Raw genomic sequence first — 12,057 nt, forward strand, 5'->3', positions numbered from 1 at the left:
AGTTAGCTTTGGCGCGCTAAAGAACATCTCATTTTTGAGCAAAGTTCGACATTATTTTTTCAAAGGCTACCATTTTGTTAAATTTTAATTTTTCTTAACAAATGTATAGGCAATACCTTGCAAATACTTTTTTAAAAATCAAATAAAAATTTTATTTTCACATTTAAAACATTTTTCATTTCTAGTAATTTGGGAAATTGAATTTGGAATTTTTTTTGTGTATATTCATCAAAGGTTTTAAATATATCATGCAGCAGTTTCCTCAAAAACATCCCAAAAATCACTTTAAGGGGACCACATAAAGGAGGAAAGGAAAAGGTAAGAAATTAAATCATAAAAAGGGAAAGAAAATTGGGACAAATAAAAAAACAAAACAAAAAACAAATATTAAACTTAAGTAAAATAAATAAAATCCGGTTTTAATAAAACAATGAAATTGTATTTTGTATTTCCTTTATTTGGGCTGATATTATTTATCACCAAGACATTCCTTATGCAAGTACCCCTTTGCCGAAAACCATTCCAACTAAATAAGTTTTCTTTCCCTTCCACAAGGCATTTTCCAAAAAGTGAGTTTCTAACTTTTGATAGAATTAGGGAGAGAACTTCAATATATCACTAATGTGTTCTGGAAGTCACTATATTTGTAAATATGTTATGAAAATCAATTAGACATTTACTAAAAGAAACTAACATTTATTATATATTTCACAAAACTGTTTTCGGTTTGAATTATCCGATTTTTCTCGCCTTATGTTAAGCTTATTTTAGTAATAACTTAATCTTTACAGATATTTTAAAAGGTTAGTTTTATCTTATCTAGTATCTTATGGAAATTGTCTTGATGGCATATCTTACGACTACCATATAGTAGTATATTCCGTCTACCATTCTTTAAAAGGATATTGTAAGAGCAAAAAATGCGCACATAATACTTAACTCTTTATATCATATTTAGAGACCCTTAACAGTCACTACCATTAAGCTCGCTATTCAACAAACGCTTTCCGGCTGAGGAAGAATAATACTTCTCCAAAGGCGCTTTATTCGACCTTTATAGTGACGTATTCTTATACTCTTGCAACATGTTTTGTCCACCTAACGGTTGTTTGCACCTAAAACTAATCGAGCTAGATATAGGAGTATGTATATATAAATGATCAGGGTGACGAGGTTGGAATTAACTTGTGTAAAAATTAAGATATCTTGATGAAACTTGGTTCACAAATTAAGATAAGTTCGTAGATGGACGTAATCGGACCACTACACGCCCACAAAATGCCATTAATCGAAAACGAATAAGGCGCCATAACTTAGCCGTAAATTAAGATACAGAACTCAATTTGGCACAACAAATCGCATTAAAGAGGGGCACTTAGGGTTTGAAAATCTTAAAAAAAATAGGCGTGACCCTGCCTCCTAATAAGTTTAATATACATACCTTCTAAACCAATAAAGCGATATCACCCAAATTTTCCCAGCCCAAATTCTTTCATACCTTCTTACGGTCGTGTTAAAATAGGTGAAATCAGATGATTACCCGGCCCAATCCCCATATAACTGTTTTGTTAAAAACTACTAGAAGTGCGATAAATCAATAACTAAATGCATCAGAGACTAAATTCGATACATAGTATTCCTACAAATTCTCATATCATAGTGCGAACATGGAAGAAATCGGATTACAACCACGCCTACTTTCCATATAACACAATTTTAAATTCCATCTGATTCTTTCATATTCCAATATATAAATAAAGCACGAATTAATATAATGGAATGAAGCTTTGCACAAATAGTGCCTTTGTCCAAACCGAACCAAAACTGTTCAAGCACCTAGGTACCTAATATGTTAAAGGTGACTTTTTACCGAAAATATCAGCCAATGTGTGAGATATGCAAGTGAAATTTGGAGACAATACTTTCCGGATAACAATATGTCTAAATGTCAAAAAAGGGGTATATCTAGTCAATATTTCCCTGAACCTCCATATACCTAATATAAAGATTTTCGAACTTCCGGGTGACTTTATACTGCATATGTCAGCCAATATGTGAGTTAACTCAATAAAAACGAGAGAGCGTATATAATATAGCATAATATTGTTAACGTGTTCAAATTTAATACGGAGACCGCTATATCCGTTATGATAAAGAATACTTTAATACATTATGAACTCCTATTAAAAAAAATTAAATGAAAGCGTTGATGCATTTAACTTTATTAAAATAAACTTTCTTTTTGAAAGCCAAATTCGAGGTTCATAATTCAAAATATTTCCAAACATTTCAAAGGAAGCGGTGGAGGTTCACTGCGAACCCTAATCAAGTTGGCATTGTTCATGAATGATTACACTCGTCATCGTCTCGCCAAAAATCCCCAAAAAATAAAATCACATACATCAAATTTTATATACAATATATACAAACATATATATTTTTGTTTACAAATTTTTTACACTTTTTTTCGAACTGAATTTGGTTTGTGTGGTTCGGCTTCTTTTATGCATGTTACGGTTGCACGCAGTCATTGGAACTTTTTACGCCCGAAGGGTGTAGCAAGGCACAGCCGTAAAAATAAAATTAATGAATGATTTAAGTAGTTGAAATAAGTGTGTATCCATTTCCGGGTACAACAAGTGTGCTGCCCAAGCATAACAACAAGTATGTATGAGTCTGTTTCTAAATTCCCTCACTTATATTGAACAGTGATGTGGATGGATAGGGTATAATTAAGCATATTTGCTAAGAGTGAGTGGATAACTTTCACTATATTATTCCCAAAGCGCAACAACAAGAATGTGGACAATGACAGAATGTATAATTACATACACATGTGTATCTATATCTGAAGTAAAGATATAAATATATTATTATAAATATAAACGTATAACAAATGTGATGAGAAATGATTTAGAACACAAAATGAGGAAAATATGCATTAGGGTGAACCAGAAGTAAACTATCGAATTTATGGGCTATATATATATATATCTTTTATCGTAGCATTAACCATTTTTTCACAAATATTTTAAATATACGATTTTTGGAATTGGAAAAATCAAACAAACAGAGATAGACTTTTTAGAAAATGTTATGCTTAACAAGAATCTTCGAAGTAAAAGATGTTATCCTAAAGACTTCAAAAGTTATGGTATTTAAAATGAAAACCGATTTTTTATCTGTAATTTATATGTGAACATTCAATCGCCGACATGTTTTAAAATTAAACTAAAAACTTTTCCTGGCAGGGATATTATGTTCTCTGTACATATGTATACAGGCTCATTTTAACGCATAAATTCGATAAATGAGTATTTGGCCCTAATATACATATATATGAATCTAGAAAACAGATAAGGGATTTATAAAGAACCTTCAAGAAATATTAATGCTTTATGCTCATAAGGATATATATACAAGCATATATAAATATATGTACATGGTTATGTTAGGGGAAATTAAAATATGAAAAAAAACATCGAAATATTTCACGCGCTGCTGCCTTCCAATTACACGCCTTTGTTCACGAGTCAAATGAAGAAAGTTCCGCTTGCACAAGTGCGTGCTAATTTGTTGTAAAAACAAAACACACGAGTAGCTTAATCAAATTTAGCTAAAGCGTTGAGTTGATTAATGCCTAAGGGTTTTGTGTTAAGGACACTTAAAGAATATTAAAATATAATTTAAGTGACTAAAATTACAAAAAGAATTAATAACATTCACACAATTTGTAGCAGAGTCACAGCGAGATTAAATAAAAAAATGTAAAATAAGATGTCTTTTATACAAACAACATCAACACGTGCTAATAATGCAGTACAAATATTAACAGTAATCACATAAACATTTGACGGCCGAGCTACATCCACGACAGTGGAATCTGCTGGAAACTGCTCAATGCAACTGCCACGCACACTTTATCACCCAGAAGCATTGTGGCGATAATGACAGCTGCAACAATTCCAAAAAACATACATATTAGAGTGGTTGTCATAATCGACAGCGGCAGCAAATCCAATTAGCCACGCACTTGCGAATTCAAACAAACGTACATGGCGTATGAGTGATGTGCTGTAGCGCCAGAGGTGACCCCATAGAAAATTGTATGTAAAAAGAAGGTACTCAAAACTTTTTGTATATAAATAGTTTTAGTTGGATTTCATAATGTTACACATTACTTCGAAAAATTCACACAGTACATAATTTTTTTTTTAACATTTTTTAATAAAAAATCTGTTTTAAAAACATTAATAATCCGAAATTTTCGGCAATAAACATTGAAAAATATCTCTTGACTTTTGCGTAAACAACAATATAGAAATAAAATAGTTTAACACTTCTGTTAACCTTTTCAATAATTTTTTAAGATTTTTTACTTTGGTTACTATAATTTTATTACAATGCAAATAATCATCTCCATTAGAACTCTGAGAACTTCGGCAGATGCTGATTTTCCAATCAGAAAAAGGTCACTAAAAAATTCATGATTTTTTGTTGCAAATAAATTTAAATATCAAAAATATTCAGAGTTTTGTGATCTATATGTGCTAAGTGTACGCTATAAATTCCAAGATAATCGATTAATCGTTATCGATATATGGAGAAGAAAAGCTTTGCGATATATTATTTCGAGAAAAAACTAGTTTGCAGCATCTAGTTTTAAATCAATGCTTCAATATCTACTTCTTCACCCATTATACCCTTTTTAATATTTTTTTTGTTTTGCCAAAAAGTTTATTCCTTCTTTAATCTTATTATTATTATTTATAAACGAATCCAATTATGTAAAACATAATTTTTTTGCACCACTCATATCGAAAACCAGCTCTACTACAAGAAACAAATTTTTTTCAAATCTACTTTTTGTTGAATATCTACAAAATAAACAAGTTTAATTAATTAACTCTAGCAATTCCTTTTATATTACCAACATAATTGTATAGTTATGCGTGATTTATTGTTAAAATTGGTCTTTACAAGAAACATAAATTCAATGGTTTTGAGAATATTCTACAACACAATAAACTCAAAACTGTATTTCAAGCAGAAAATTTCTATTCAAAGCCTGGGCATACAGTAAAAAATATTTTAATTCGACTCTGAAAGCCCTATAAAATTATTATCGATGATCGAAGTTATGAACTTGATTTTGATTATACAGTTTGTATGGTAGCTATATGCTATAGTGGTCCGATATCGGCGGTTCCGACAAATGAACAGCTTGGGGAGAAAAGAACGTATGCAACATTTCAGATCGAGATGAACAGACGGACTTGGCTAAATCAACTAAGCTCATGATCATTCATATATATTTTTTATAGGGTCTCCAATGTTCTTTTCTGGGTGTTACAAACTTCATGGCAAACTTAATAGGGTATGTTCCGGTTATAAATATTTGAAAATATTACAAAATAATTGTAATTTTCTGAGTTGTGTTAAAGACAGTTGATATGTAATTATAACAAAAATACACATTTATTTAAATACCTAAATGGAAAACATGTTCATGCTGACACCTGTCAGCAGTCAAAAATTAAAATATTAGGTAAAATTTCACCACCTCCGAATCACTTGAAAAACGAAGGCGAAGGTTAGTTAATTAGCTAAGGGATATTTATGCTTTTCATTAAAAATTCATTTCCTGTAGGGCACTTCTATATGTGAATACATCAAGCACATTATGCATAGTCAAACAAACTAGCGCTTGTGGCAAAGCAGCGAGCACATTAAAAATTTTTCCACTAGCCACCTGCATTTCCGCTCCGCAAACGAGTGCTCGCAGTTAATTTATGCCGATTGCAACAATTAATAGCACGCAAGTGGAAAGCTTGCGCCTGCAGACATACACATGCACATAACGCATGTGTTTACACGTGGGTGTTTGAGTTGTAAATTTTGATGCTTAAGCAGAAAACTTCCATTAATTCGACAATGTATGAATTGCGCTGCTAATGAGTTGGAAAGGGAAATTGAGTGCGTGTTGAAAGGGCACCTAATTGCCTTCGCCAAAATTATGCAATGTCAGCTGGTTTTTGACTTTCAACATCAGCTAAATTACTCTATTAGAATTTAAACGGCTTTATTCGAAGTCAAATTTTAGTTAAACATAATGTTCTTACATATTATGTGAACAAATTAAGAGCTAAAAAAATCACTAACATTCATTCTTCTATCAAAGGTTTCATCAAGCTTCTTTATAACTTTTTCTAAAAAACATAATATTATATAACCTTGTTTTCAAGAAATAAGAATGGTTGATTGAACTGTAGAAATCATAAAGTTGACTGAAAGTGAAAAAATCTTAGTTTGGATTGTATGTAGGGCTTGAATTTGATAATCTTTAACTTTAATATATATATTTTTTTTGCTCACATTACTCATATTACTGGTGAACATACAATATATGTTCAATTCTGCTAAAAGTTCAACAAAAATAACTCATGCCTTGTTTGTTTATCACAAATGTTTATGAGTGAGGTTTTGCAAGTGAAAACGTTTAAGTCGTAATTAATGAGTCAATTAAAATATTATTAGAATAACTGTAGAATTATATGCAATTACATTCGTAGCATAGAATTTACTACAACCTCGCACAGTACAATGCATTAACTAAAATTATTTTTACTCATTCGCTAAGTTGACCACATAACACTCGTAAACATTTTATTTCTACTGTTTCGTCTTTTGAACGTTATGTTTGGTTACACCGTATCTATAATACCCTTCACAAATACAAAATATTCCTTACAAGAACCTGATAGTAACTTGATCTGAACAAATTCTTCGGAGATTGCATCATTGCCTGAGACAATAATCCGTACCAAATTTTTTGAAGATATCTCGTCAAATGAAAAAGTTTTCCATGCAAGTACTTCATTTAGATCGTTTAGTTTGTACGGCAGCTATATGCTATAATCATCCGATCAAAACAATTTCTTCGGGAATTACATTGTTACCTTAGAAAATAGCTCATGCCAATTTCGTCAAATAAAAAAGTTTCACATACAAGGACTTGCTTCCGATCGTTTAGTTTGTATGTAGCTATATGTTACAGTGTTCCAATGGTGGCAATTCCGAGCAGCTTCTTGGAAAGAAAATGACTAGTGCAAAATTTCATATCGATATCTCAAAAACTGAGGGACTAGTTTGCATATATACACATGGGCAGACATACGAACATGGTTAAATCGACTCCCCTCGTCGATGCAGATCATTAAAGGCAATATATATTTTATAGAGTCTCGAAATTTCCTTTAGGGTGTTACAAATTCAATATATCCTATTCAGGGTATAAAGATTAATATAAATTACAAACGAAACATTTGAAAATATCGTGAATGTTTTTATGATTTTGTAATTTTTGGGCTTTTATTTGAATGTTAAATTTAATAAAAGTGCGAATTTCAAGAAATCAGAATTGCGAAAAATGTCATTTTTGAAAATATCGCGAATGTTTTTATGATTTTGCAATTTTTGGGCTTTTATTTGAAAGTTAAATTTAATAAAAGTGCGAATTTCAAGAAATCAGAAAGGCGAAAAATGTCTGAGAAGTCAAAATTGAATAAATGGAAACGCAGCATTCTAAAAACTACTTCAATAAATTCAAAATATTATAATATAATGTTTAAAGAAAGTCATTAGTGAATGCTTTCACTTTATTCTAAAAACTTTAAAGTTTGTAAATATTACTCATACGCCATGCAGACTCCATAAGGATTTATACTTGAGTCAATACGAATGAAAAAATTATGTATATTTAAACGAAGATATTATTAAAAGAAATAAATAGCACTTAGAGCATATTTCTGCATTATTTACGACTTTTGAGTGGAGAAGATCTAACAATTTAATAACATTGCTCATACGCCACGGTGATTCAGTTATATTACATACTTGTATATGCCTCAACTACATTGAAGTTTGAATGAAATTCTTCTAATAATAAATAAGTAACATTTCGAGCATATTTCAGCATTATTAACGACTTTGGATTATAGAATTAAAACTATATTTAAAAATTACTCATACGCCATGGTGGTGCAACAGTTCTGCTTTTATTATATAAATTAAATAGTAGAATGGTTGAAACAGTTATGAAAGCACTACAAGAATCAATAAAAAATATTTCAGACGACTTTGTGGTAGAAAATACACAACAAATTAGTAATATTACTCAGCCGACCTGTTGAACAGTGTAAGTACAAATTACTCGCCAACTTTAATTTATGACTTATGTGTTTGTAATATTAACACTAGAACTACGAACCGATCAAAATGACCGGTTGCATCATTTACTTATAGCATTTCCTCTTTATTCCTATTTAATATTTTACGATCATGATTTTATTAAATTTGTGTATAGAATATTATTATAGATTATTTTGTTCTTACGCTTCTAATTTTCAGAGAGAGAGAGAGAGACCTATTTGAAATATGTATATGGTAAGTCTTCGTAGTTCTAGTGCTAATTACAGGAATAAGTGTTAATAGAAACAAATTATGGCAACACTGAGATATAGTGTATACAGTAAGGCCTAATTAATGTTGACAACTTGTATTAATTAATAGACATTATTATACAAAACTCAGTTTTGCGATGAGATTAGCAAAAATTTCAATATTTTGCTCGCAAATCAAATTTCCTACTTCAAACAATTATACATATTACAAATTTATGATTATTATTTTTTTTTGTAATTTGGTATAAAATTAATATGATTTGAAAGTGTTGGGTGAGTAGAGCAGTAGCTCAAAGAATATTAGATAACCACGTCCCTTCTGCAAAGGATTATTATCCACAGACCACCTAATCCACGACTTCAAAAAACTAAAATCCATTCGAGAAAGAGTCTTCGGGCAAGTTGCTCTAAGAGATTTACTTACAAAAACAAACATCGAATTAATAAACCAATTATTCAAGGAACTATACTTAAGCACAAAAATCTAATACAAAAATATACATAAATCAAAATAAATAAATTATGCACGTGACAAACACCATAATATAACATAATAATAATAACAATACCATTTCGCAAAACTGAGCCATAGGCCCTGGCAGCCAATGTTCTCTTTTTTTAGATATTATATTTGTATGCTATATCTAAATTAAATAAATAAATAAAATATTAGATAAGAATTCTACAATCGAATCCGATGGGACTGAATATGAAAACCTCTTCAGTACTCTGCTCTCTTCCCACTCTCCGTTTCTTCACAACACAACTTTTAAGATATAAATTTCTTTAGTAGTTTCTAAATAATATTTATCAATACTTTTTAGTAGCTTAATATTATTATTATTTTTTTGAATCTAAAATGCTTGAATTTCAAAATTACTCATTTGTACAAAAAAAAAGTAAAATGAGAACATTAATAATTTTTACTAAATTTATGGTAAATTTTTAATATAAAAATTATAAAAATAAATCTTATTTGTGTTTGTAATATTCCAAATTAGAATACATTTAATTAAAGTTCTATAATTAAATCATTATAATAATTTTTCAGTCAATCGCATAATTTTTAATTATTTTGTATTTGATTTTTACACAACATTTTAGCAAATACTTTTAATATTTCAAATCGTTTTATATTCTTTAGTTTAGCGTACCAACTTTTCTCTTCACAATAAACACTTAATCATTTCACTGACACCACACACGATAAGCACAATTCTTCGATTTGTTATTGAGTAACATCCAAAAATATTAACAACTTCCTTCAACTTATTTGTTCATTATTAATAATTGCTTTTGTATTTTTATTTTCCCACAATTTTATTGAATTGCACCAACCCTTTCAAATTATTGACCGTTAAAACTGTATCAATCTAACACACGTTGTGCGAACAAGATAATTCCACAAAAGCATAGAGGTAACAATAACACATAAGCTTTTCAGTTGTTGTTGTTGTGGCACACTATCTCCAAAACAAATCTCTGTAATTGAAATGAAAACTGATAATACTGAAATATTCGTAACCTTACAACTTGCTTAACCGACCGTATTCAATGACGATAACGCTTGACGTCGTGAACGCGAATGAATTCGAATTGAGAATTGCTTCGACTGTCAGCAGAACTGCATTTTAACAGCATGTACAATGTATGTGATAACATTAGCGCCAACAATGCCAATAACAAATGTCTTATCTATGTACATTCTCTGGCCCAGCGCGTGATAACAATGCCAGCCTAACAGAATTACGAATTGGTGACAATGTCGCTAATAGCGCCGAATAAAGCGCTGAGCGCCAAAGCCGCAGTAATTTTAACGAAAGAGTGCACCTGTTATCGCACTGTTATGTAAATGTACATAGCAGAAGCCAAACTGTTGCTTTAAACTCAATGTAGTGGCAAGTAGCTGTGCAAATCCTGTGAAATAATTATGTTCTCCTACCACCGACGCAGTTCAAGTGACTTTTGTCAGCTAACATTTGCGTTGAACAGAGTAGGAGAATAAAATATAAAAATAAAGAAGAAACAGAGGTTAATTTGGACTTTAAAGGGAATATATATAAAACTTGTATGACAGGATTTTTTGTGGCGTTCAAATTATTATTTATTTAGTGTTTAAATTTGTATAGTATAGTTGAATGTTTAAAAAAAATGAATGTTAAAAAAAAATTACCACCTGTTGCAAAATATTTTATCAAAACATTTTTAAGAGAATACGCCCACTACAATGAGAGTATTAAATGTTACAGAGGTTTAATAAAGCTTACACCGGAAAAAAATTTTTAGAGGAGAGTTGTCAACGGTTCAAAAAAATTTAATTAAGTAAAATTGACCAGCGAATTATTACAATATTAAATCTGAAAATGTTTTAAAACAAAGTAGCCAACTGTTCTATAATTTTAGTTTAATAAAATTGATAAGATCAACGAATTGTTACAATATGTATATTAGGAGCTTTAAGAAAGCTTAAGTCTGAATATATTTTAAAACAGAGATAATTTAAATAATTTAATAACCATCGTTAATATTAACAAAATATTATATTCTGATTATCAAACTAAAGGAGGAGTTGCCACTTTTTTTAAAAAGTTTATTTGAAAAAAATATTAAGATAAACGAATAATTACAATTAAATTTTTTTAACGTATTTGGAAGTAGTCAAAGTAGTTGAAAATATTTACTTATTTAGGAAGATACATACATATGTTGAAAAGGATTGCCACCTATTTAGAATTTTTTTAAATAAATACAGTATTACAACATAAATATGAAATAAAAAGTATTTAAAAAAGTTCTGATTCCAAAAGAATGTTAGTATATCTACTAACAGTTAACACAAACCATATCATCGAAATAATGAAACAATTTAATTGAGAATAGTTCTTAATACTTATTCCTCATTGAATTTTATATTTTCAAGGCACACAGAGAACTTGCACTCCTTTCAATTTCAGCAACTTAAGGTTGCCCTAGTAATGTTTAAATAGCCATCTCTTCACATATCCACATTTATATAAAAGTAATACATACAATAGCATTGAGTGCGAACAGCAGCACTTTTATCAACAGGCGTTCGCGCACACTCATACAATCACACAGAATGAAAATGATGACAATGCCAACAGCTGTCATTGACGACATTGTGTATTCCCATTGTTAGGTAGCACTATTCAAAGTCCTTGATAATAACATAAGCTTCGATATGTATGATATTCACAGACCTTCAGGTGTACAGAGGCACATCCGTCGGTCAGTAAGGTTGGTTTCTGCTCTCAAATGAGAGCGCTGTTAAAACCGGTTGCATTAAAAGCTTTTTTAGGCTTCTGTCAACAGGATACTCCTTCTGGTTTTAATTACAGCGCGACAGAAATACACTTTCCCCAGTCTATGTGGTTAACAGAAATATATTAACAGCCATTTACTTTAACAGTTAATGCGAAATTTGTTAACAAACTTTTCAAATGATGGCGCCCTCCTCATTTAAAATCTTTTAAATAATATTAAAAATAAAATTTGCAGTGTATTTCCTGGAAATTTTGGAAGAATATAAAAAATGTGCCTGTAAAATTAAATTACTTAATTATTAGTTATAATG

At 30.1% G+C, this 12,057-nt stretch overlaps 1 protein-coding gene across 3 annotated transcripts in view; it reads right to left on the reverse strand.

The window, feature by feature from the left end:
* The window catches only part of LOC106617625 (uncharacterized), a 115,778-nt gene extending 105,753 nt beyond the window's left edge, over window positions 1-10,025 (reverse strand). The window contains exons 1-2 of one of the 3 annotated variants that reach the window (XM_070109648.1): window positions 10,009-10,025; window positions 9,801-9,944 (exon numbers count right to left, since the gene is read on the reverse strand). The gene's annotated coding sequence lies outside the window, so the exon portion shown is untranslated. Of the gene's footprint in view, window positions 1-9,800 lie in introns of all 3 variants that reach the window. The other 2 variants (XM_070109651.1, XM_070109650.1) reach the window with 2 other exon arrangements.
* Between the last annotated feature and the right edge of the window lie 2,032 nt (window positions 10,026-12,057).

This window comes from Bactrocera oleae, chromosome 5 (assembly GCF_042242935.1).
Source record: "Bactrocera oleae isolate idBacOlea1 chromosome 5, idBacOlea1, whole genome shotgun sequence".
In the NCBI taxonomy this organism is placed as follows: Eukaryota; Metazoa; Arthropoda; class Insecta; order Diptera; family Tephritidae; genus Bactrocera; species Bactrocera oleae.